Source organism: Ambystoma mexicanum, chromosome 2q (genome assembly GCF_040938575.1).
Source record: "Ambystoma mexicanum isolate Mex_15411 chromosome 2q, UKY_AmexF1_1, whole genome shotgun sequence".
Classification (NCBI taxonomy): Eukaryota; Metazoa; Chordata; class Amphibia; order Caudata; family Ambystomatidae; genus Ambystoma; species Ambystoma mexicanum.
The window spans coordinates 1,441,185,158-1,441,210,427 of record NC_090924.1 but is presented as its reverse complement, the minus strand read 5'-3'; the positions used below and the strand labels follow the sequence as shown (position 1 = coordinate 1,441,210,427).

At 41.4% G+C, this 25,270-nt stretch overlaps 1 pseudogene; it reads left to right on the top strand.

The window, feature by feature from the left end:
• LOC138570253 (zinc finger protein 850-like) overlaps window positions 1-22,294 on the top strand; it is a 360,228-nt pseudogene extending 337,934 nt beyond the window's left edge.
• The last annotated feature ends 2,976 nt before the right edge of the window (window positions 22,295-25,270 follow it).

Here is a 25,270-nt window from a genome sequence, read left to right as displayed (position 1 = left end):
ATACAAAGTCCTTTTCTTGTCTGCTAATCAGACCTTCACTGAAGGCCCACCCACGTTTAGCCTTAATTGTCTCAATTAAGTTTTTTGTAGGGCCTTCAGGAATCTGTTCATAATTTTAACCATCCATTTCAAAGTTGCAGACATTCTGTGATATACTGTTCTTTATCAATGATCACAGTGGCTCCACCTTTATCAGCATTGTTGATTACAATTTAGTAATATGTTTCTAGTTGTTTTAAAAGAGAGACCCCCCTCTCAAAAATGACTTCTTTTTTACAAGATATGACAGAAGGAATTAATATAATTGAAGACCATCCTTTTGATACAGAGACCCAACTACTAGTCTGGTTTATATATAGTTTTCCTCTATCCTTGCATTCCTCAACAAACCAGTCTGGAAGTAATAGAGTAGTTAGTACTATCAAAAAGGACAGAAGGTGATACCCCTAACAGCATTATCCTCTGGTGTACCATAATGACTCTTTCGTAGAATTATTTTGCTTTCAATAATAAACTATTTAGACAAATACATGGTTGCGAGATGGGGTCAACTTTAGCACCTACCATACCGAATCTGTATGTAGAATCTTTGGAAAAACAGAAAATCTGTGTACCGACCAATCCTCATAGAAAGTCTATTCAGTTATGGAAGCGCTATATAAACAAAATATTGTTAACATGGAATGGCGATATCACTTCCTTTGAAGATTTTTTCGTTTGGCTAAATGCACAAGATCAATTTCTAGATTTCACAGCCAGTCGCAGTTCATTGGAAATACATTTTTTAGACATAACCATCTGGGCAGATTTGTCAGACAAGAGCCTAAATGTGAAACCTTTTTGCAAAACTACAGACATGAATTCCCTGTTAGTGTATTCCAGTTGGCATCCACAACATACTAAAGTAAACCTACCAATGGGACAGTTTCTAAGACTCAGATGCAATAGTTCTACGAAATCAGATTTTGAGTCTGAAGCTGTAATATTAAGTGCAAAACAAAGAACTAGAAGCTCTCCTAAGTCTGTAGTTAAGAAGGCTTGCAAAAGATTCCCCAACAACCATAGAGAAGTGCTTCTGGAGTACAAAGGAAAGACCGATAAAAATGATAACGTTGTTTTTTGTGTGTACTTTTAATACTCTAACAAAATTAACAGCATCATCAAAAATAACTGGCACATATTAGAGGTAAAACACTGCTACATCGACCCCTTCATGCTTTCAAGAGATGTAAGAATCTGAAAGACCTAGTCCCAAGCAATGGCATCTCTATACCCATCTTGACTCAAACAAGCATTACCGAAGCATTGGGGATGAGCAAACCTTGAGGTCATAGCCTCTGGAGACAACGTAGTTGCTGCCCTCAAACCAAAAGGTCCAAGGAAGTTAATATTGGCCTAGAGAAAATGTGGATCCAGAAAGAGCGAACTAACAGTAACATAAACAAGGTAGTATATGCAATCTGGTGCCCTTGTGGAAAACTGTACATAGGTAAGACAGAAAGAAAGAGCAAACTACGTATCACAGAACATAAACGTTGTATTCGAAAAGCAAGCCTTGAATGCCACCTTAGTGGGATACTTTTTAGCAATGGGTCACACTGGAATGGACGGTCTTATTGAAGTTACCCCCAAGTGGTAGCCTAGAAAAAGACAAAAAACTATCATATGATGAAGAACAACGCATCATTTGTTTGACTAACAGTGAAAAGAAATGGTTGAACTAAAATATCGACTGGCTAAGAAATTAATAGAACTTCTATGTTTCTTCAGTGACACGAAGTCTTGATAAATGCTCTAATTAATGAGCATCATAGACCCAACAGCTAGTAATTAAATTCTGTATGACTACCACTGGATACTAATAGCTCATTAATGACACCAAGAGGATGTCACATTGGCAATCTTTATATGAGTTTAGTTTCCATGTGTAGGCCCTACTCTCTTTCCCCGAGAGTTATACTCTTTAACATTATGTCTGAGTGTTATCACTGAAAGGTTACCCTTTGCGGTTTTTCAAAGATGCGTCCTTGTACGCGTATGCAACAGCTACAGTATTAGTAATTCTCGTGTCCATTATGATTAATATATATAAAAATATTCAGAGCAATAGTCTATCTTGAAGTTGAACATAAACGTCCAATAGATGCACAATAGAATATCCCTGCATGTCTACTAACATAATAGTTAAACTTGGGAGCATCGCTTTGAATTATACTCTAGGGATTATTCAGATTTAGCGAGGATATATGTAAACAATATTAATAAATATGTAAACAATATTAATAAATAAACATAATCACTGTAATAGTTTTACACTATCAATACGGCAGTTACAACATGGCCCCCAGCTTTTCATCACGTTGAGAACGAGACAGCTCTCCAACGCGATGAACGTGACGCTTTCGTTATCTAGAGCCAGCCGTTAAGTTGCAACATTGGTCTGCAGCTGACGATTCTGCGTTCCGAGCAAGCAAGCAGAAATTAATATACACAACAACTTTGTTAGCAGTAAGTAACATACAGAAGCATGCCATACACTATATATAATACTACAGCAACTTGGCTATCGAGTTCTTTTCCGCGTACAGTTAGACTCATGATTTTCTGCAAAATCAAGATTGGCACTTGCCAGCTTTTCTACTGTCCTTTTCACTCCATTCTATATAGCAGGGATAAGGAGTACTTCGAGACGACCAGTGCTGATTTATATTAGTCCTTTAAGACTAAACATTTATCAAGAAACTAAAACCTGAGCAAGTAACTGTCAATTTTTTCAGATACTTGTCCATTTATAAGACACTTCACACACCACTATCTATACAATCAAGTATTTTAGTGGTATGCATAACTTAAATTATATAATATTTTTGGGTTGTGTCTTAATAAAATAAACAGCATTACTAATAGTTCTTTCTGCACTATGTTTTAGGTGATTGCATAAACAGGATGTTGCAACTCCATCTCCGTTGAGTATCATTAACAAAACTTACGACAGCAGAGACAGTTTTGTAGGGGACGCTATGCTACGATAAAAGATTTAATGTCCCCTGAAGAAGTTCTGCCATTGCTACACAAACATAAAACATAAGGAAGAACAAATCATGTTGGGATTTGATTGTACTGTATTTAAACCAGATACGACATTAATACATTGAATGTTTCTTTGAACTATATATTAATAGTCTCTGGTATTATATTAACCTTTAATAACTAGATACGATAAATAAACCAAAACGTGTCTCAAGTATTTACGTCTTGAATTTTGGATAGCAGACATAGAAGAGCATTTTGCTCTCATTTTATTCAAATAAATTGTTCAGATTACTACTTGTATTAAATAAAGGCACAATGCACATGTCACTTTTGTGGTAGCACAAGTCACTTGAGAGCGAATGTATAATTACTCTAAATATTGTTTTAACGAGTAGATATATGTATAATTTTTTATTAGGTTTTATTATATTGGATACTAATAACAATTGTTAAAAGATGTTAGCTCTCCTGAGTATGTCTTTATAATTGTTGAATAATTAGAAATCAAGGGGTCATGTTAATCTCTTGGGAGTCTGAAATATAAATATATCCTGCTAAAACAGTGCAAAGTTGTCTAGGGCCTCTGATTTGTTTCTAAAATAATCCATTAATACAGGCTGACCCCATATAACTATACAATCCGTGTGTTTCTCTTCTGTTGGAGTCTAGTTGTTTTAAGACATCTTTCTTTGTGAAGATATGGAACCATCTTCCTTGGGTTGACACATTCTTCAATGTCCTGGACGTGGGCTACATCAGGTATACAATATGTTATTCAAAAAAATTGCTTTAACCAAACCTTCCTCATGAAACCATAAAAGTCTTGTCTCTTATGGAGTGGTTTGTATGGGTAAGTAATTACATGTCCAAAGCTTTTTTCGAGAACATGTTTGTCTAGAATGTGTTTATAGAGATTTGAGATTTACCCCATTTCGTCCAGCTCCTTGTACTCTTGTTGCCTAGATTTCCTCAAACCTGGTTTGCCCCCCTTCCTGAATCTAAAAGAAAAAGCTTGTCCCTCTTGTAATTGACATCTGGGTTGTTTATTACCACTCCGATTGTCATGGGCACAACCATCCTGCCAGGGCTCCCCTCTCCTTTGGGCTATAAGGGATCTCAGTGTATGCACATGGGGGCTAGATGGGTATCAGCCTGGCATTCCAGGCATTCCCTGCAGTCATAGGTGCTCAGCACCATTGAAAGGAAAAGACTTCCTGGTTCTCCCAAAATGGCCATGCAGCTGGCTGCAGAGATCTCTTAAGGGAGGGCTAGTCTTTGAGCGTGGCTGTCTAATTAAGCCACGCCCAAGGCTCAGTTCGTGCTACGCGTTGCTTCTTCAGATTGCAGTACAATGCTTACCGCTGCTCCCATTCCGGATCTGCAAGAGAAAAGACACGATTAGAGCAACACAAACACCGAGTGTTGCTCCAGCCACAGCAGGTCTGAGCTAGAGCGCTAGTGAAGCAACTGGCAACAGCATAACAGGAACTTAGCACCCCTGCAAGACGCAGGATGGAGAGCTCACTCATCATAGCATACAGGTGAGCCAGAGTATATTCCAGAGCACAGAGGGCGGGGTCTCGGCAACAGGGTGGGAGGGGCCATAAGCAGTTAGTGACCCGTGTCTACCGTATTTCAGAGCCAGCACCTAACCCTGACCAAGCCGCCCACATGATCCACTGAGAGGAGACTTCGAGCGCCCCTGCAGAGTCCAGGTAGGAGTTACACTGATAACATCCTTATGGCTGGAAAGAGCCTTTGTTAGATGGGCCAGCCTCCTCTTAACTCCCACTAGTAGACCTGTATGAAGTGTCTCTGAACTGTACATGTATTTTTGTAAGTAATTGTTGTGCAGGGAAAATTCCCTCTGGAGTGCATTGAAAGTCACTTTCATGCGTAGCCGGTCAAGTGGCACAGCGAGTAGAGCGCTCGCTTTGACATCTGTGCAGAGCCTGCTAACGCAGGTTCGAATCCCGGCGGGGCCAAACTCAGCCTTTCATCCTTCCGAGGTCGATAAATGAGCACCACACACCGTGGGTAATAATAAGCAGTGCTCAGATACCTGAGGGTTCGTAGCGCTATATAAATGCCAAATTATTATTATTATTATTAAAGTTATTAATATTTTTTTTTTAAAGATTTTTGACTTTCCCTGTTTGTGCGAATTCCTTCAATACCTTAATTTCTTGATTGATTTCCTCTAGAGAAGTGAGTTTCTTAATATCTCCTTCAAATTTTGCTAATGCCTCTCCATCGCTTTTGCTACTGCTATGGCTGTTTCTATTATTAATACAACCAATTGCAGCCACATTTATTGGTCACATGACTCCATTTCTCTAGAAATTATTTACAGTCTAGAAAAATATGTGGCAAATTCTAACTATTAAATCTTGTGGTAATATACCATTTCTAAGGTACTCAGCCATCAGAGTACCATGATGTTCTGTTCTAACAAGACGTTTCTTTAATTAAATAATTTCATCCCATTCACTTGTTTGTTTATTAATTTGTAATGTGCGCCAGACCCAGGGGTATCAGAGCGCAGGAGATACAAGAAAACTTTCAGCTTAGGTTACACAATAATGTACAGAAATACAAGTGAGGATATACAATCACAAAATATACAATTAATGGTAGGTACATAAATACTGAGGAACGACTATATAGTGAGAGTAAAATTTCAAGAAAGTAATCAGAGAGCTATTAACAGTGCAGGTGGAGTACATTGTTGTCTTTGAGCCAATTGGTAAGATTCTTTCTGAAGTTCAAGTATGTTTGGTCGGCTCTCAAGGATGAATATAGTGAGTACCAAAGATGAGATGCTTTAACTGGCAAGCTACTTCCCCCAATAGTGGATAGTTTGAATCTTCAACAGTCAGACAGTTGGTGTTGGCTGTTCTAGTAGCCCTGCTAGAGGATTTTCTCTTGAATCTCCCAGTGAGGTATTTTTATTTATTTACATTTATAAAGTGCACAAAACGGCCCTGGGGCATTGTGGCACTGTTACAGAATACTTGCTTAGTACATTCATACATGGAACAAACATACAGAGCATAGTCGTGTGAATCATTGTTACAGGATCATTCTGTTAAATCAGAGCAGCACAGTAGTACATGTGTGTTATACTTGCATGGCAGAGACCTATTTAGTTGAACAGATTTGTTTTCAGCAGTTTGCGGAAGACAGTGTATGATTTCTCATTTCTTAGTGCTGTGGGCAGGGCATTCTAATTTCTGGGAGCCAGGTGCTGGAAGCTGGAGCCTCCAGCTTTTGTTCTTTTGAAGGCGGGCACATAGATTTGGTTGGCCAGATGGGATCTGGTGGGTCGGGTGGATGAGTTGGGGGTGATCCTTTCTGATAGGTAAGGAGGAGCGTCGGTAGAGAGGCTTCTATGTGTGATGGCCATGGATTTGAAGAGGATACGTTCTCTCACTGGCAGCCAGTGGGCATGTTTCCTAGCCTGTGAAATGTGTTCCCTTTTAGGAATACTCAGGGCTGCTGTAAGGGCATTGTTCTGTGTGACTTGAAGTTTGAGATTTTTAGCAGAGGTGCCCAGGAAGAGGGCATTGCAGTAATCAAGTCTGGTGCCGCCTGTGGCTCTAGCAATGGCTAGGCAGTGTTTTTGTGGAGAGGAAAGGCTTGACTATGTTGATAATCTTAGCGGTGAGGGCAGCGGAGGAGGCTATGTCACTGACCTGGCGTGACATAGACTGGGCAGAGTCAAGGTAGATTCCTAGTGTTTTCACTGCAGTGGAGACTGTGATGGTGGAGTTGTCAATGATAAAAGGTGTCGTAAGTAGGGGGGAGTTTGTTGAGCGTCTCTTTGGTGCCTACTATGAGGATCTCTGTTTTATCTCAATTTAAACAGTCTGTTGGCAGCCATCCAGGTCTGAATGGCAGTGTATATCTTGGTTAGTGCTGCAGCGTCTTGTTCTTAGATACCGGTTAGTGGGAGTAGGACTTGAGTGTCGTCTGGATAGTTGGTATATGCTATGTCACGACGATCCAAGTCATTGAAGAGGGGGAGGGTGAAGATATTGTACAGTGTGGGAGCGGTACATGATCCCTGTGGTACACTACAGTGAATGGTGGTGGGGAGGCACTGGCAGAGTCTGAAAAGACTCTCATGAGTCGGTCCTTGAGGAAGGATGCAACCCAAGCAATGGCCTGTGGGGAGAAGTGGGCATTGTTTTTTAGTTGTGTTCCGAGGATAGCATGGTTGACAAGGTCAAAGGCAGTGGACAGGTCTATGAGGAGGAGAAGTGCTGGTTTGCCTTTGTCCATGATGTCGTTGAGTTGTATTTTGAGGTCGAGTAGGGCAGATTCTGTCCCGTATCCCGGTCTGAATCCTGATTGTCTTTTGCCTAGGATATGATTTGCTTCCAGGTATTGCTGGATTTGCGTGTAAGCAACTTTAACCAGAATCTTGAGCAAAGAAGGGACGGTGGTGATGGGATTGTTAGGTATTTCAGGGTCAAGTGTAGCTTTTTTCAGTAGTGGGCGCACCCATGCTTCTTTAAGGCTGTGTTAGAGTTGAAGGAGGCATTGATGAATGTCTTTAGGAAGGGTGCAAGTGTGTCTACGCACTCTTTGATAGGTTTGGCAGGGCAGGTGTCCCTTTTACAGTTTGTGGGCTTGATTTTGTTAACAATGTCTATTACTTGGTGCTCAGTGACTTCTCTAAATTTGAAGGGTACTATTGGGTCATTCTTGACCTCTTTCTCAGAGTGGGATAGTTTGATGTGCTGCGTGAGCTTTTTATGATGCTCCTGGATATTTATGTGTAGAAGCTCAATTTTATTTAGCAAGGCATTTTGTATAGCATTACACCATGTTTGATCTTTTACAATCTCTTGCGATTTGGTGGCTGGGATGGATAGTTCCTTATAAATGGCAAAGAGTTCTTTTGATTCAGAGGAGGCATTCATGTTTCTGTCATTATAGGAAGCATATTTGGCTGTGATTATGGCTTTCTTATATTGAGCGGCAAGCGTTTTGTACGCAGATAGCGTGGATTCGTTAGGCGAACCTTGCCATTTGTTCAGAGCCTTGCATTTTTGTGTCTGGAGTTCTTTAAGTTCTGCAGAAAACCAGGTATTAGAGTGTTTGATTTTTTCAGCTTTTTTGTTCTGTAGGGGTGCGATGGTATCGACCGCTGTGGTGATAGTAGTTTTATAGATTTCCGCCAGTACCGATGGGTCTAAGGAGGATGGGAGATTGTTGGCGAGGGGGTCATGGTGTGGGCAGTGCCTGTCTTTGGTGAGGTTTCTCGCACTTCTAGCCAGAGCTGGAGGGATGCCACTGAGAGTTTTGCGTGTATTGGTATTAGTTGGGATGAGAAAGTGTACAAGGAAATTATCTGACCATGGGATGGCGGTGATAGAACTGATGTCAACATCACAGTTATGGTCTGCTAGCCAGTCAAGTGTACGCCCCTTACAATGCGTGGGCGTGTGTATTCTTTGGTCAAAGCTGAGTTCTTTTAGAGTTAGTGCAAGAGCTTTGGAGGGTCTATCATTCTTGTCTTTGAACCCAAGGTTGAGATTGCCTAGGAGGATTGATTTGGTGGTGTTTTTAAGGTTTTCAGCTACGGTGTGGGTGAGGTTATCATGGAAATCTGTAATAGGCCCTGGAGGTCGGTGGGCTAGATTGAGGGTGATGGTGGTGTTAGAAGATAGGAAGAACTTCACTGCGAGAGAGTCGGTGTCCTGTCCCAGATTAGAGGGGGTTTGTCTGACCTCTAGGTAGTCCTTGATTATGAGAGCTACTCCCCCCACCTATTGTTGTGAGACTATCCTGCCTAATGATTGTGTAGCCTGGTGGGAGGGCTAGTTAAAGGGTAGGAGCTGCTACACTGTGGCCAGTTCTCAGTGATGGCTAGGATGTCCAAGTCAAGCTTAGTGATGAGGTCATGGATTTCAGTGGCATGCGCTGGGAGGGATAAGTGCGCATTGCAAATTATCGGGAGCCAGGTTTTCTTTGGTTTTGCTGTCTGCCAGGTGTGTGGTGAGGGACGTTGGTGGGATGGGCGATAGTTGGGCTGTGGTGAGCTTGGGGGGGTGTCCGTAGTATAGGAGGTGCTGAGGTGAGTATGCGGATTGTTGGTGGGGTGTCCGGAGGGGAGACCTAGGAGTTTGTTTCTAGAATTAATGGATCTGGGGCGTTTTGCTTGTTTGGTGGCTCTGGGGAGGTTTTTTTGGGGGTGGGAGAAGGAAGCTAGGAAGTGTGTAGGGGGGATGTCACAGAGGATGCTGCGTGTGATGTGGCCATCATGGGCAGGAGCTGGTGGGTGCTTCTTGCTCTGTAGGGGATTGTTCTTGGAGCAGAGCAGCAGGTATGCTGCTACAATGCAGGCGTGGCGGTATTAAGCGAGGTAGCGAGAGCCGCAGGGCTTTGATAGCAGGCAAGTGCAGATAATGTGCAGTTGTGGTAAAACAGAGCTCGACATGGTGCTGAGTGGCACAGATAACTTGTATCAGTATCAGAAAGCAGATATCAGGGCGATGTGGGGCGCAGGCAGTCACCAATAGGAGATGGCAGCGCTGTATAAGGCGACAACATACTATGCAGTGTAGGGCATCATAGCACAGGCAGAGAGGGCACAGATAGCGCATAACCGAGCAGTTGGAATACAGATGTACGGTCACAGGCAGTGCAAGCGCAGGATGGCACCCGTTGGTGTATGATAACAGTTCAGATGCTATTGCAGTGTTAGTCAACAGAGCGTGGCGCAATGAATGCACAAAATAGCGAATACCAGTGCAATTAGGAATCAAATGTCTGTGACCATGTAAAAAGTAGTGGGCTCGTGCTGAGTACTTATGAATATTGCTAACCTCACCGGAGAGCTTGCAGGGCGTGGGGCCGGCACTGTGCGCCTATGTGCGAACAGGCGCAAACAGGGCCTTATCAACGAGGGCCGGCTTCTGCCTCGCCGGCGGATACACGTGTGTTTAAATGTAAAGGCGTCTCCTAGCAACGTGACGCTCAGGGGACAGCCATTTTATGTAAAGGCAACCATTTCAATGAGAGGTGCATGGTATGGAACAGGTGGAGCAGCAGATTAAATTAAGCGGCGTAGCACAAGGGCAACAATTTGCTCACCCGATTCAAATGAGATTATATGTAGCTACTCCTGCAGCTTCATAGCAGGTGTGGATCTTGCGGCATCCGACGTTGAGTAAAGGTAGCGGGGCGCAGCATTGTTCAGGCATGTGTAGGTAATTGAGGCGGTTTTCAATCGGATTTTGTCACTGGTAGAAAACCAGTTATTCTGCCACCTTACTTCTGATATGATGTTTTCTTGCTATGCCCAGGGCAGCTCTGAGGGCATTATTCTGGAGCGTTTGCATTCTCTTGACAATGTGCTTATTAGCACCACTGTACAAGGAATTAGAGTAGTCCAGTTTGGACAGGATTAGGGCTCTGGCCAGGATCATACAGCTATTCTTGGATAAGAATGGTTTACCAGCTCTGATTAATTTGCATGTGGCAGATGCCATGGAATTCACTTGTTTAGCAAAAGTGAAGGTGGAATAAAGTTGGAATAAAGTTGTCAAAGAGATAAAAACCTTAGGCTTTTACCTCTTTGACAACTTTAATAGAATTACCATCAAGTGTATCTAGGGCCAAGCTTATTAAGGTTGGATGTGGTACCCAAGATAATGAGCTCGGTTTTGTCATCATTCAGGCATAGACCGTGGGCAGCCATCCATCCCTGGATGATGAGATAGACTCTGTTTACCAAGGCCAAATCCCCAGTAAGAGGTAACAGAATCTGGGTATCATCTGTATAGTTAGTGTAGGTGATAACAAGATGGTCCAGATCATCGAAAAGGGGCTTGGTAAATATGTTGTACAATGTGGGTGAGACACATGAACCCTGAGGCAATCCACATGTGATGGGGATAGGGTCTGCCGCTGCTGAGGGTGAGAAGACTCTCATGGTCCTGCTGCTTAGAAAGGATTGTATCCAAGGTATAGCCTCCTGAGAGAAGTGCGCTGCTGAATCCAAATGGCTACATAAGACTTTGTGGTCCACCAAATCGAATGCAGCCAAGAGGTCAAGAAGGAGAAGTAGGACTGATTTCCCCTTGTACCTAAGCTCGTCAATTTGGGCCTTGTGGTCAATTAACGCCGTTTCAGTGCCATGTTGAGGCCTAAATCCTGATTGGAGGACTCCTACGAGCTGGTTGTGTTCCAGAAACTTCTGTATTTGGAGATAGGTCACCTTGTCTAAAATTTGGAGTAGAAATGGCACTGTAATGATGGGCCTATAGTTAGTCAGTGTGGTTGGATCTAGTGTATGTTTTTTAAGTAGGGGGAGTACCCAAGACTCTTTAAGGTTACTTGGGATAGTGCCCGAGGAGAATGAAGCATTGATCAACTTCGTAATGAAAGGGGCCAAGTCTCTCGCAGCATCCATGATTATTTGGGCTGGGCATTTATCGCCCTGGCAATTTGAAGGTTCGAGGGAAAGGATGACTTTTTCAACCTCGATAATAGAAATTTTAGAAAAACTAAAGCGGAGAGGGGGTATTGTCTAGTGAGGTCATATTAGTTAGGGTAACTTTTTTCTTCACAAACGTATCCTGAAGGGTGGTGACTTTGTTGGCTAGAGCTTGCTGAATGTTGGAGCACCCACATTTTGTCCTTCATGCAATTATCCTGCACTTGGATCGGGTTTTCTAGTTCTTTTAGAATTACAAATAATTCCTTTGTGCTAGAGTATGTTTGCAAGATTCTATTCTTGTAAGTGTCTTGTTCCGCCAAGAGTATTTCTTACTTGTAGCGAGAAGATATATTAATGAGGTTTTTTCCATTCTCAAGGTTTCCCAGTGTGGTCTGAACCAAGAGTTGAGGTGGATTTTGGGCTTGCTTTTTCTCATTTTTTGAGGGGCAATGGAGTCTAGAGAAGCTGTCATAATTTTGTTGTATTCATCAACTAGCATGTTAGGATCAGTAGTATCGGGTAATGAGTTGAGGGTAGGTAGGATTAGGGGTAGAAGTTTATCTGCCGTAATATTCTTTTTGTTCCGTGTTAAGGTAGGAGGAGTGGATAGGATATTTTTGGTGGTGGTGGGCCTTTTGGTTACTAGTATGAATGATAATAGGTGATGCTCTGTCCATACCTGAGGGGTTATGGCAGTAATCGTGGCACTACAGTTGTAATCTGCCACCCAATCGAGTGTTCTCCCCTTGTCGTGTGTGGGTAGTTTCACTCTTTGGGTGAGGCCAAATTCAGAAAGTATATTGGCAATTATAGTTGCCTGTTGGTTTTTGGGGTCATTAAATCCCAGGTTAAGATCCCCTAGCAGTAATACTTGTGAAGAGTTTTTTAGTTTGTCAGAGAGAATGGTGGAGATATCCTCCTCAAATGAGCCGAAGGGTCCTGGAGGCCTATAAATGAGCTGAGTGGTAAGTGTTTGAGAGTTGGCGATGGGTAATTTGGCATTGAGGGATTCACAGGAATTAAGGTCTGGAGAGGTGGCTAGTCTCATGGATAGGTTTGATTTTGCAATGAGAGCTATACAACCCCCTCGAGCCTCACATCTGTCTGCTCCAAGAATAGTGTAGCCATCTGGAACTGCTCACATAAGGGCAGGACCTGCTGCAGCATGAAGCCATGTTTCCGTGATGGCGAAAAAGTTGTAGTTCTCTGCCAAGATAAGATCGAATATCTCTGTGGCATGCGCAACTAAGGATCTGTCATTTATTAAGGCCCCCTTGAGGTTGGGGATTAAGCTGCCTGTCAAAGGGGAGGTGCAATTAGTATCTCTGCCATCCTTTGATGCAATATTAGGTTTGGTCTGTAGGAGTTTTTTGCGGATAGGACTGTGTGTTGTGGGAGTGGGGGGGTGGTAATAGGAGTGGGCTTTTTGGTAGTAGTGGTTTGTCTGCCATGTAAGCATTTTCTCTTAAGGCCTGTATTGCTCATAGAACTAGCGAGTGGTTCAAATAGTTTGGACAGTCTTGAACAGAGACTGATGTTTCTGGAAGCTGTGGAGCAAGGTCTATTAGAGTAGGGTAAGCCCCGGGCGTAGTCCAAAATACTTAGCGGTTGTTGATGGGTCATGTTGTTAGGTGGAGATGGTATGGGTGTATCACCCCAAATGACTGCAATGTTAATTCTAATATTGCAGTCTGGTGATGGTAGTCACGTCCCTGGTGTATCATCGTCTCATACAGACAGTGGAGAGATGTTCTTGTATGTACTGTTCTGGTATATGTATTGTATTTATCGATCTGCACTAATGTTCGATTAGTGTATGTATTTGTTGTCCTTATGCACCCTCCATGTATAGGGAGGATACCCCTTGCAAACCACAGCAACATAGTTGCTCATGCACTCTGCCTACTTGGAAGGGTTCTCGGACACTCTCTGATAACGTATGTGTGTCATATAAAGGTGAAACTAATTTTACCACAAAAACCTCTTATAATTACAGATATTCCTGTTTCAACAAATGCTTACCAGTCACACACCTATGATTATATATTATGTAAAGAGCATAGTTTATACAAGATTTGTAATGCATATGTCCAATTACATCAAACAAAGATCAAAACATCATTAACAGAGCCATATCATAGTGCTGAATGATACGATTGACTGGGGATCATTATAACAAAATATATCTGTTCACATTAAAAAGGTTTTGTGCATGTAAATAATTATGGCAATAGACTACAGAGATGTTATAACATAAGGATATTATATATGTGTCTGTATATAAAAGCTTATAATCGTGTCTAATAATACTGCTTCATTGAATAAATTATCCAGACTATTTTGCTGTTATCTTACTGATGTAGCGCTGCAACATTACAACAGAAATGGTAACTAAACACACGTGTGATGATGTCACATCTATGGTATATTTTGATGCATTATAGCAATAAATATGGGCATGAGCACAGCAAGATAATTGTTGCAATGAAACCGAAAAGACATCTGCCGTCCTAAAACTAATGATGTCAGACGCGCATGCACGACCTACCCCGCAATGTTCTTCAATGAGCGCAACTGCAGCAAATTAACCGTTGATGAACCATCTTGTGCAAATGCTTTTCAAACCACAAGGGAGGTGAGTAGGTATGCACACCTTAATCCCTACAATAAACAAGGTTGTGACCTAGCTTAGTTCAATGGGTTCTCCGTCTGTTTTTGTACTCTGCATTCTAGATTAATTCACTCTGTGACAAAAGAACAGGTTGATCCACTCATCTTAGCAACCGCATTAACATATTACCTCCCCAGCATGTCCTCTCGTTAAGGTTTGTGATTCCCTATCTTTGAACTGTGAATGATAACCTGGACATAGCCATATAATAGTGGTGTATTATGTGTTTGCATTATCCCAACAGGGATTTGAACCATAGGATTTGCGATAGAAGTCCTCTGAAAAATTAGAATATAGGATTAATTCCGTTGCATAAGAAGAGGGTCAGAATAGATTAACATTCGGGTAGGACCTATTTGTTTCTTTCTACCTTCTTTTTAAACAATATAAAAACAATGTATAGACAGACATTCCTGTGTAACTTTCCCAGCCACACTTTATTTCTATGTTTTATTTTTAGGTACTTGGCCACATACAATTTGCTTGCCTGCCTTTGAGAAACTTCCAGTGTCAGGCAAGGAACGAAACATGTTGGGCTTATTCCTATAGCTGATGGAATAGCAATCCCTGTAAAACCCTATCACAAAGAGGGAGTTGAGGAGCCACTGAATTACTTTTTCTCTACATCAAGCTATTTAATGTTTGTGACATATGCCTATTAGTTGGGCAAGAAATTGTATTCACGGGCGAGAGAAAATGCTACTTTTATTCACACAGGGTAGCAAGATACATACTATTTCTATTTTCTTATGTTTCATGTATTACCAAATGGGTAAGCGCACACCTCTGGTCATCTCTCTGGCACCCCAGGCCAGTTTGTTCATCCCCTTTGAACCCTGCCTGGTTCCTTCGCCGCCCGCTTTCTTCGACCTGCGCTCCCCCTAAGCATGACGCCAACATCCTAGACCAAGCCTCTGCCCCCTATGATATTAGTTAGCCGGCCCTCTATTACTCGACCCTCCACCTGTTGGTGCATGTACCCTGCTTCATTTGGCTCTCTCTCTGCTCTCTGAGCCTATGTGTGCGCACCGACTTATCCACATTGCCAGCACGGCCTCGTCCACCATGATCCACCTTCCCTGCTCAGATCCTGCCTTCACTAAATGTTATTCTCCCAGGTTCTGTAGCACTACCGCCTAGGTTGCTTCATCCTGTTGCCTCTGCCTGAGTGCTTTCTTAAATACTTGTTCCCATTTAGTTGTATAATTTATTCAAATCTGTGTCCCCTGCCTTTGTTAGCCTGTCTATACTGCTGCATTCTGCCTGGAAACCAAATTGCTATAACTCTGCATATCTGTTTAAAAATCAGATCTAGCTATGATACATTTGCCTGCCTAAATTGCTACCATCTTGTGTATCGGTTTAAAAATCGAATCTACCTCTGATAGATTGTGACTGCTCGTTTGTATATCTGATGTAGCTCCCCGTACCATGAGGTACAGCTCTGTCAGTTTATGCATCTACCTGATTGTGACTGCTCGTTTGTATACCTGAGTAACCCCCCTTACCATGAGGCTCTGCCTGTTTATGCATTTACCTGACTGTGTCTGCATATCCCTAGATTGCCACTTCGTACTTTCTGTAACTAGTGCCCTGATGCCCGAGAGTTTGGTGCGCTGCTATAAATGTAATGAATAAATAAATATGATGTTCTTAACAATATGCATTTATGGACATTGTTTTCCTGTATGTTCACTGATCGATTAATTGTATTACACAAATTACTCTATCGATTGATGTAGTTGGAAATATACACAACAAATCTTTTGTATACTATGCTCTCTTCATGAGATATAATCAAACGTGTGCGACTGGTGAACATTTGTTGAAATGGGAATATCTGTTGTAATTATAAGATACATTCTGATGTTGAACCTAGGGTCCAATAATCAGACTCGACAAAATGGGTCTAGATTGGGTTATGGGGAACTGATAAGCAATGAGACAATTTACAACCACTCCGTAACAATACAATACAATACAATGCCCCCCTCCTGAAACCTATCCACTGAAAACAAGGCAATACAAGTGGTACCCCTTGGGCAACATAACATGGCAATAGGACATTTTTTATAAACAATTGGGAAGTTAAATGGTATGATCGTTTGGAGTCTCCCATACCCTTTCTGACACCAGCTCTTAATACCCGGGAGAGAGGGATGCGTTTGGAGTTACTCTGGGTTCAAAGCTAATGTTTGAATGCAGTGCCAGCATGGTCTGTGCCATTCTCACTGTGAAGGAGACGGGTGCTTTTTCTTTAAATCTTGATTGAGTCCTTGCTACTTCAATGGTGTGGTTGGTTATATATTTGTGTTTGGACAATATGCATTTGCTAAATGCAATGAAGTCATCACTCATGACGTAATATACTTGTCAAACAATGTGTGTGATTAGTGACACACTGCTGGCTCTGTGTCAAAAAACTCCCTTTTACCTTTTGTATATGGAAATGAGGAGCTTTCATGTATTAGTATAGTTCTTTGCAAAGGAATACAATGATAGAACATATATACGTGGTCCGGATTATTAAAACATTCCTTAACATGTTTTCTTCACCCAGCCTGTCGGATTGTTTTTAGATACTAAAAGGTTAGAAATGAAAATGATTCACACTGTTTCTGCTGCATATCAACTGTTCTGACGTTTATATTCTATCATTGGTTCACCACTACTCTGAGAACTATTATGGTGCCTTTTCCCAATAGATGTTACTTCAAAGTCTTGTTGGTTATTATGTGAGTAACTAATGCACATCACTACTACTGAGAGCCACTCTGCTCTGCCTGCTAGTGATTGTAAACATGTCAAAACTAATCATCTGCTTCTCCTTTTATTTCAAAAGGTGATTGATGCTCGAAGACCTGCAACAGTGTTTGAGACATTCTCTGGACTAATGCATTGCAAAGCTTCATTGAGAGAATGTGCAATCTCCTAACAGCTGAGAAGACTACACGTTTGAGGTGCAGCTGTCTTTTCATAGTATTCAGGAACTGGAATTGAGAAGTCAATAGAATACATAATGGGTTTAATCCATTCAACACATTTGTGGTGTCATTCATTAACAATGAGCAACAAGAAATATCTAGCATTATAGACTGATAGCAACAGTGCTTGATGTACAGTAAGAAAATATATTTTGTTTTGCCTATTATTCACGACAGAGCATGAACACTGTTTCATAGTGTTTCTGAATGAAAGGGTAGTTTCTTTAAATTATTTGTTAAACATCTGTAAATGCAAATGTACAAACAGTATTCATGGTCTGAATATTTTAAAAGCATCCATCAGAAGAAAAATCATGCTTGGCACCAGAAAATGACCTGCACATGAGAAAGCTCATCTGCACTCTGAATTTGAGACACTGTTCAGTGGAAAGGGTCCTCTTGTTAAGCACCTGAAAAAATAAACTGGTGAGAAAACTTACCAGTGCACAGAATGTCGGAAAAGGTACTATCTCAAGGATATGCAGATTGTCCATGTGAGAACATACATGAACACACTTATCAGGGCACTGAGTTTGGGAATAATTTCCATTTGCATGATACACTCCTCTACCAGATAACGCATTCTGTTGAAAAACCTCATGAGTGCACTGAATGTGGAAGAAGGTTTAGCCAGAAGGGAGGTCTTATTTACCATCAATTAACACATGCAGGAGAGAAACCATATCAGTGTAGTGAATGTGGGAAAGGGTTTGCTACGAAGGGGCCGCTTACTCTACACCTGAGAACACATACAGGTGAGAAACCCTATCAGTGCACTGAATGTGAAAAAGGGTTTGTTCAGAGGGGACAGCTTATTAAACACCATAGAACACACTCTGGGGAGAAACCTTATCAGTGCACGGAATGTGGGAAAGGTTTTGCCTTGAAAGAACGGCTTACTCTACACCAGAGAACACATACAGGTGTGAAACCTTATCTGTGTACAGAATGTGGAAAAGGGTTTGCTGCAAAGCCAGACCTTACTCTACACCAGAGAACACATACAGGTGAGAAACCGTATCAGTGCACTGAATGTGGAAAACGGTTTGTCTTGACGCAACAGCTCACAATACACCAGAGAACACATACAGGTGAGAAACCTTATCAGTGCACTGAATGTGGCAAAGGGTTTGCTGCAAAGCCACCACTTATTCTACACCAGCGAACACATACAGGTGTGAAACCTTATCGGTGCACTGAATGTGGCAAAGGGTTTGCTGCAAAGCAACAGCTAACTCTACACCAGAGAACCCATACAGGTGAGAAACCGTATCAGTGCACTGAATGTGGGAAAAGCTTCACTTCAAAGGGAGCTCTTATTAGTCACCAAAGAACACATACGGGTGAGAAACCTTATCAGTGCACTGAATGTGGCAAAGGGCTTGCTTCAAAGCCACAGCTAACTCTACACCAGAGAACACATACAGGTGAGAGCCCTCATGAGTGTATTGAATGTGGGAAAGGGTTTACTGCAAAGCGTCAGCTTACTCTACACCAGAGAACACATACCGGTGAGAAACCTTATCAGTGCACTGAATGTGGAAGAAGCTTCATTTCAAAGGGGTCTCTTATTGGCCACCAAAGAACACATACAGGTGAGAAACCTTATCAGTGCACTGAATGTGGCAAAGGGTTTGCTGCAAAGCCACAGCTTACTTTACACCAGAGAGCACATGCAGGTGAGTATCCTCATGAGTGTATTGAATGTGGGAAAGGGTTTACTGCAGAGCGACAGCTTATTCTACACCAGAGGACACATAACAGTGTGAAACCTTATCGGTGCACTGAATGTGGAAAAGGGTTTGTTCAGAAGGGACAGCTTATTCTACACCATAGAACACACTCAGGGGAGAAACCTTATCAGTGCACAGAATGTGGGAAAGGTTTTGCCTCAAAGCAGCAGCTTACTTTGCACCAGAGAACACATACAGGTGAGAAACCTTATCAGTGCACTGAATGTGGAAAAGGTTTTGTTCAGAGGGGACAGCTTATTTTACACCATAGAACACACTCGGGGGAGAAACCTTATCAGTGCACGGATTGTGGGAATGGTTTTTCTGCAAAGAAACAGCTTACTCTGCACCAGAGAACACATACAATTGAGAAACCTCATGAGTTTAATGAATTTCGGAAAATGTTAATTCAAAAGGGAGGTCTCGTTTACCATCAGTCCTTAGATACGGGGAATAAGCCTCATGGGCACTAATTGTGAAAAAGAGTTCTTTTTGAAGGAGCATCTTATTACCCACCAGAGAACATATACAAGCGAGAATCCTTAGTGCAATGAATCAGGGAAAGGGTTTGTTTGGAAAAAACAGCATATTCACCACCGGAGAACACATACACACAATGAATGTTGGCAAAACTTAATTTTGAAGGGAGTTCTTAGTGACCACAAACACTACATACATTTGAGAAACCGTATTTGGGCACAGAACGTGAGAAAGAGTTTAGTCATAAAGGAATTGGGTTTTTTAAAACCTTCAATTAACACATACAGGGGGAAAACCTCATGAGTGCGGATGTGGAAAAGGGTTTGCTCAGAAGGGGCAGCTTACTCTCCACCAGAGAAACCATACAGGTGACCAACCTCATCAGTGCATTGAATGTGGAGAAAGCTTCAGTGTGAACAGTTAGCTTGTTCGGCACCAGACACAACGTACAGGTGAGGATCAATTTCAGTGTAGTGAATGTGGGAAATCCTTAAGTAGCAAGATGTTCTAATCTGCCATTAGAGAGGACATGCAGGTGGTGACATCTTAATAGCAATTGAATCTTCGGGGAGGCGGGAGAACTTGACATGACTATTGACCAAAACTTTGAAGAACCTTTCACTACAGCTAATCCCATTTTCCATTGAAGAAAATAGAAAAAATAGTGGCTGGTGATGATTGGTTGAATCACTGTTGTTTGAAGTGCATCCCTTCTGGATATTCTGAAGAGAGACTGTACATTTTCTGTTAAGGTACCCATCCTATTAAGCACTTTGCCTAGGAACCCAACTGAAATTAATAGGCACTAGCATTTTGAAAATGCCCAAGGGCACATGGTGCAATCAAGAACCATAGACACTCAATGGATATACTAGAGTACCATCCTCATAATTCATAACAAAGAGGCTGCCTAGTACTAAAACAGGAATAATTTGTATCGTTTTTGCCAGATACCATATAGAGAGGAGAAACTGCATCAGTGAATATGGGAAACCTTTTTGTATTTACTTGGACCTCTCGGTAGTCTTTGACAACATTGACCATTAGATTCTCCTTAGTCGAAGGGATGCCTACATCAGGGACTCTGCCTACTCCTTTTTTACAACCCTTGAAGCGGAATAGAACCTAAGTAGCTGTGATACCGCATTTGCACAGATGCTATGCTACAGTTGGCGGAATTCTATTTCCACCTTTAGTTTTTGCAAAATAGCCCCCCTTTCTTACGCTTCATACTCTGATATCTGTTGCTATAACCCTACTTTTTTTTCTAGACCTGGCTATAGCGATGCCGTGTTTTCTTGGCTATTTAGCTTATGTGACTAAAGTTCAGGTGGCATAGAAAGTGCCAGCCTGCCTCCTTTTAGGCATTGAAAAATGTGTCATATCACTCTGTTTCATTACAATCTGTACTGGCCTCCTGTGATCTCAGATTGGGTTAAAGGTGTTGGGTCTTGCTGACTGTGCCTTTTGTGGCAGAGGGCCCCCTTTCAGCAGTCCAACCTTCCACCTTTGTTCTGCCTGTACCTTTAAGTCTAGTCCTCCAAATGAGTATTTCTTGTTTCAGAAGGTAACCAGGTTGTGTAGCATTTTTGGTTTCCTCTCGTATATCTGCAATGCCTTCAGTCTAAGATTGCATGCCACCACAGACCATGTCCCCTTCAGATGCTTTTCGTTTGCCTTTCCATAATTTCTGCTGGTTTTTGTTATGTGTTATTGTCCACCTGTTCAAACCCATAAATCTCTTACTGTAAATGTTCTACAGAAAATTATTTTTAAAAAGAAGGCTGCTCTTAATACTCGCCCTACAGTTAAGCAGTGTTCATTTAATCCCCAACAATTCGCAAATATTCTCAACAAAAAGCAGCAATACTCCCAACGTGGAAGCAATGACAGCTATGTGCCGGCATCCCTCCTTCACTCACCCAGTTTCATGGATATGTTCAGTCCAGTGATACCAGCCATGCAATGCCATTGTAAGGTGTTATACAGATGTTAGTTCCTGATGAGTAGAGAAACTAAAGCAAAATGCATATTTTACTTCACATGAATGTCTTGGTGCACAGAAGTGTGAATTGCAAAAACAACTATTTGTTAAAGTATTTGTGAGTAAAACAATGCGAGTTACGTTTTTTACTTCCCCAAAAAGTAAACCTAGGGAGTAAATATATTTCAAATCATCTGGAGCCCTCTTTAATACAATTAGAGAAAGCTATATTCTCACATGGTTAATTGGACTAGGCTTGGTACAACACACGTGAAAAGGCAATCTTATTCAAGGGGAAAGAATGGAAAATGAATTCCGAAACCTGGAATCTGCAATATCACTCCGGAAGTCAGAATGTCCAAGAAATGCATGCCTCACCTGGAACTGGCCTGTTGCAGTACATTCTACAACACACCTCTGGATCCTCGCTAGTGTCCAATACTATTGGCTATCTTTATTGGAGCACTTCAGATGAGTAGCTGGTTTCCTGGCCTAGGATCAGCATGTGAAGGTACAGTTACATAAGGGAGGATGCATGTCCACTGTTAACACACAATTTTATAAGAAATTGGTTTGGTGTGAAGGTCATGGAGAATATGTTGTGTTCAATTAAATGATATAGAAATGTATTTTTTAATTTAATATCACTAGAAGAGTAAGGGCAAATTGACTAGAAACATTCACTGAGATGTTAGGCAAAATGAAAATATAATAAAATTAATGAGTATATTTCTGTCTAAAATTAAAGTGTTTTACGCACAATGATACCCTAGCCCTTCTCTCTGAATTCCAAGAAGGAACAGTGGACAAAAATGTTTACGAAATGAAATTGATCCTGGATAAGCGGACATGTTGTATTTGGATATTTGGCGTCAGCCAATATGTGACAATGTGCTATCATTACAAAAATGTATTATTAGTAAAACTCACCATTTGTATATTAAATATGTATTTTTTTCTGGCTTCACTTTTGTGTAAACTACTTCCTGGAAGAGAGGCGTATCATTTGTTTTAATTAGTGGGGTGACTGCCTCAATAAGAATGTGATTGTCAACTTCTTAAACTTTCTTATTGTCATGTTAGTATTTCTCTGAATGTTCTTTGAGGTTACACAATTCTGACCACAACCGGAATAATGGTATAAGCATAGAATGAATTCAGATACCACATTTCATACAACAAGCTGGTTATGGGAGGAGGAAATATCAAACAAATCTGAAGAAAAAAAAGTCAGTCTGTAACACGGTCAGAGTATGATTTAGGATGGTTCAGGCACTTAAAAATAGTAGGTGCTCTGAAAATAAAGAGAAAGATGATGCTTTAAAAATGCACAGGTTGGCACGCCCCCTGCCCACTTGTAAAAGCACAACACTCCTTGAAGGAATGACAGAAAGTGTAATAGGTGATGGTGAAGTGACTCAGACGAGAGAGAATTATACAAGATGGAACATATTAGAGCAGGTTGAAGAGGATCCCACAGGCAGATGTACCCATGGTTCTCTGCGGGATTAAGTTATACATTGTTTTGTTAGGCCATAGCCATTAACACATTTCAAAACGAGTAGTACCCCAAGCTACACAGATGCATAGAAATTGTGACAGATTATGGAGAGAAAAACATCTCTTAATGAAAACGTCACACATCTTAAAAGCAACTCACCTAACCAACTCGCACTTTGTTTAATACAGATTTAAAAGTACATTAATAAACACTTTAAAAGGTCTTGCACATCTTTTAAGAGCAGCGTTTGTGAATTTGCATTTGAATTTGCGTTATGAAATTAAAATCATTATAATTCATAAACGGGCGCATGTTGTCAATAGTAAACTGGACTGCATTTTCAAAAAATGCCTCTTGAGCTATAACCTTCCTAAATTATGGCAGATCAACCAAACAATTAAAGAGGTCTTCCTCCAAACAAAGTTCACAGGCAAAGTCATTGCCCACTAGCCAATTAATTTGTGCCATCAGCAGTAGCATGTTCAGTCAGATCGTTAGAATTCTCCATCCGTGCTCTGGCGATCTGAGGGTTCCTAATACTTCTATTGATGGAATCTGATGCGAAGCCACAAAACATTTTTATTGATGGTATTTTACTAACTCTGTCCAACCTAGTGGCATGTTCTAACGCTACCGCTCTAATTCTAAGAACGGACTTGATTGATGACTTTGATAATACGCCAAACATATTTTGCTGTATACTTTCCAAAGACCATCTATTTTGTCTTTGGCAAATTCAATTGCATGCTCCTCAAAAAAAATGTGGCTGTGTACAATAAACCTTGTTGTAACTTGTAAGCCCCTCGGCGTGTGGGTGATCAGTACTGTATCATTGGCATACAGTAATGTACCTTATCTGATCCCTTTTAGAGGTGAAGGATTAATTGTAGCTGAAAGGTTGTATGAATTAAACTCAGCAAGGAAAAGAATGAATACCAATGGAACATGAGGACAACCCGGCCTTATTTGTGTTAAAATCCAAGGTGTAACCATTAGACCTAAAGCAGCGGACCACCATTGAAGTATTGGCACACATATGTTGAATAAGATGCATTATCCCCACAAGGACCGCAAGCCTGTACAATTTGTGCCACAAGACTACCCTGTCCAGTGAGTCAGACATCAGCGATTTCCAAAAATGTGACAACCATGCATCCACCCGTAACTTTAGCTTATTTCTCGCCAATGGTGTTAATCACAAAGGACTGTTCAATCGTAATGAACCCCTTCCTGACACCATCTTGCCTATCTGGAGGATGTTCCTTTCAGTAACCCACTCCTCCAGCCTTAAAGGGAGGCAACCTCTAAAACATAAATCACGATTTACAGATAAAATGCATAAATCTAATACAATACAATACATATGAGACATTCAGTTTTACTACACAATTCACGTGGTACAACGTCCGTCGCAGAGCAAACAAGACAAAAACAACTGGCTTGTGCACAGAGAAAATAAACCTTAACATGTATTTATCAAATGTGTTCCTTCAGGCTTCAAGGTGCTTAAGAATGTGTTTCCACAAGCAGAAAAGTGCTATCTGCATAGACTCAGAATCTGTATTCGGACAGTCATCCCAAAATTCAACTGTCTTGAGGGAGTCATATCGACTCACAAATTTACCCAACACACATATGTAGAAGGAACCCAGCTTACTACATTCAGTAAACACATGCCGGGCTGTCTCTAACTTGTCTGGTAATCTACATATGCAACAGTTACGGGATTCTATAGGAATATTAGGATATACACCCTGTGTTACCAATAAAGGAAGCTGGTTTATGCGTAGCAGAAGTATTAAGTCTCGACCAGTCAGATTGGGTGTGCGTAATAAGTATGGTTGTGTTTTAAGAAAGGTGTGAGTTACATAACCCACATATTTAAAGTTCTGTAAGTAATTGCTTACTTTCTGTGATGTTATTCTAGTCACCTTTCGCTTTCTGTTTCAGGCCCAGATAAGGGTAGTGCTCTATGTACTCGATCTTAACAATTTGTGTGTCCAGTGTCACTTGATTTATTGTATGTCTAGCAACTACCATTGCTTTTGTTTTACTCCTGTGTATGAGCAAATCGGTGCTCTGGGCATAATCCAACAAGGCCTGGAATTTAGCTCGGACACCCAACGGTTCGATCCATATGAACCAGATTGTCCGCGCAAAGTACACAAGATACAGGTCCGGTCCCCAATGTTTCTGGGTGCTCAACAGTGTTCAATAGTGTTGGCAGATCTGCCATGTTCAGGCTAAACAGCAGGGAAGACAGCACACAACCTCGCTTGACTCCCCTGCTGAACCTCACCACCTCTGACTGATAGTGTGCCCACCTCTTCCAATTGTACTAGATCACCCATATCAGTATGTAGCCCAACTAGAAACGTAAGCAGCCAGTCAGGGCAGTCCAGCCCCTTCAGTTTCTGCCACAAAATTCATCG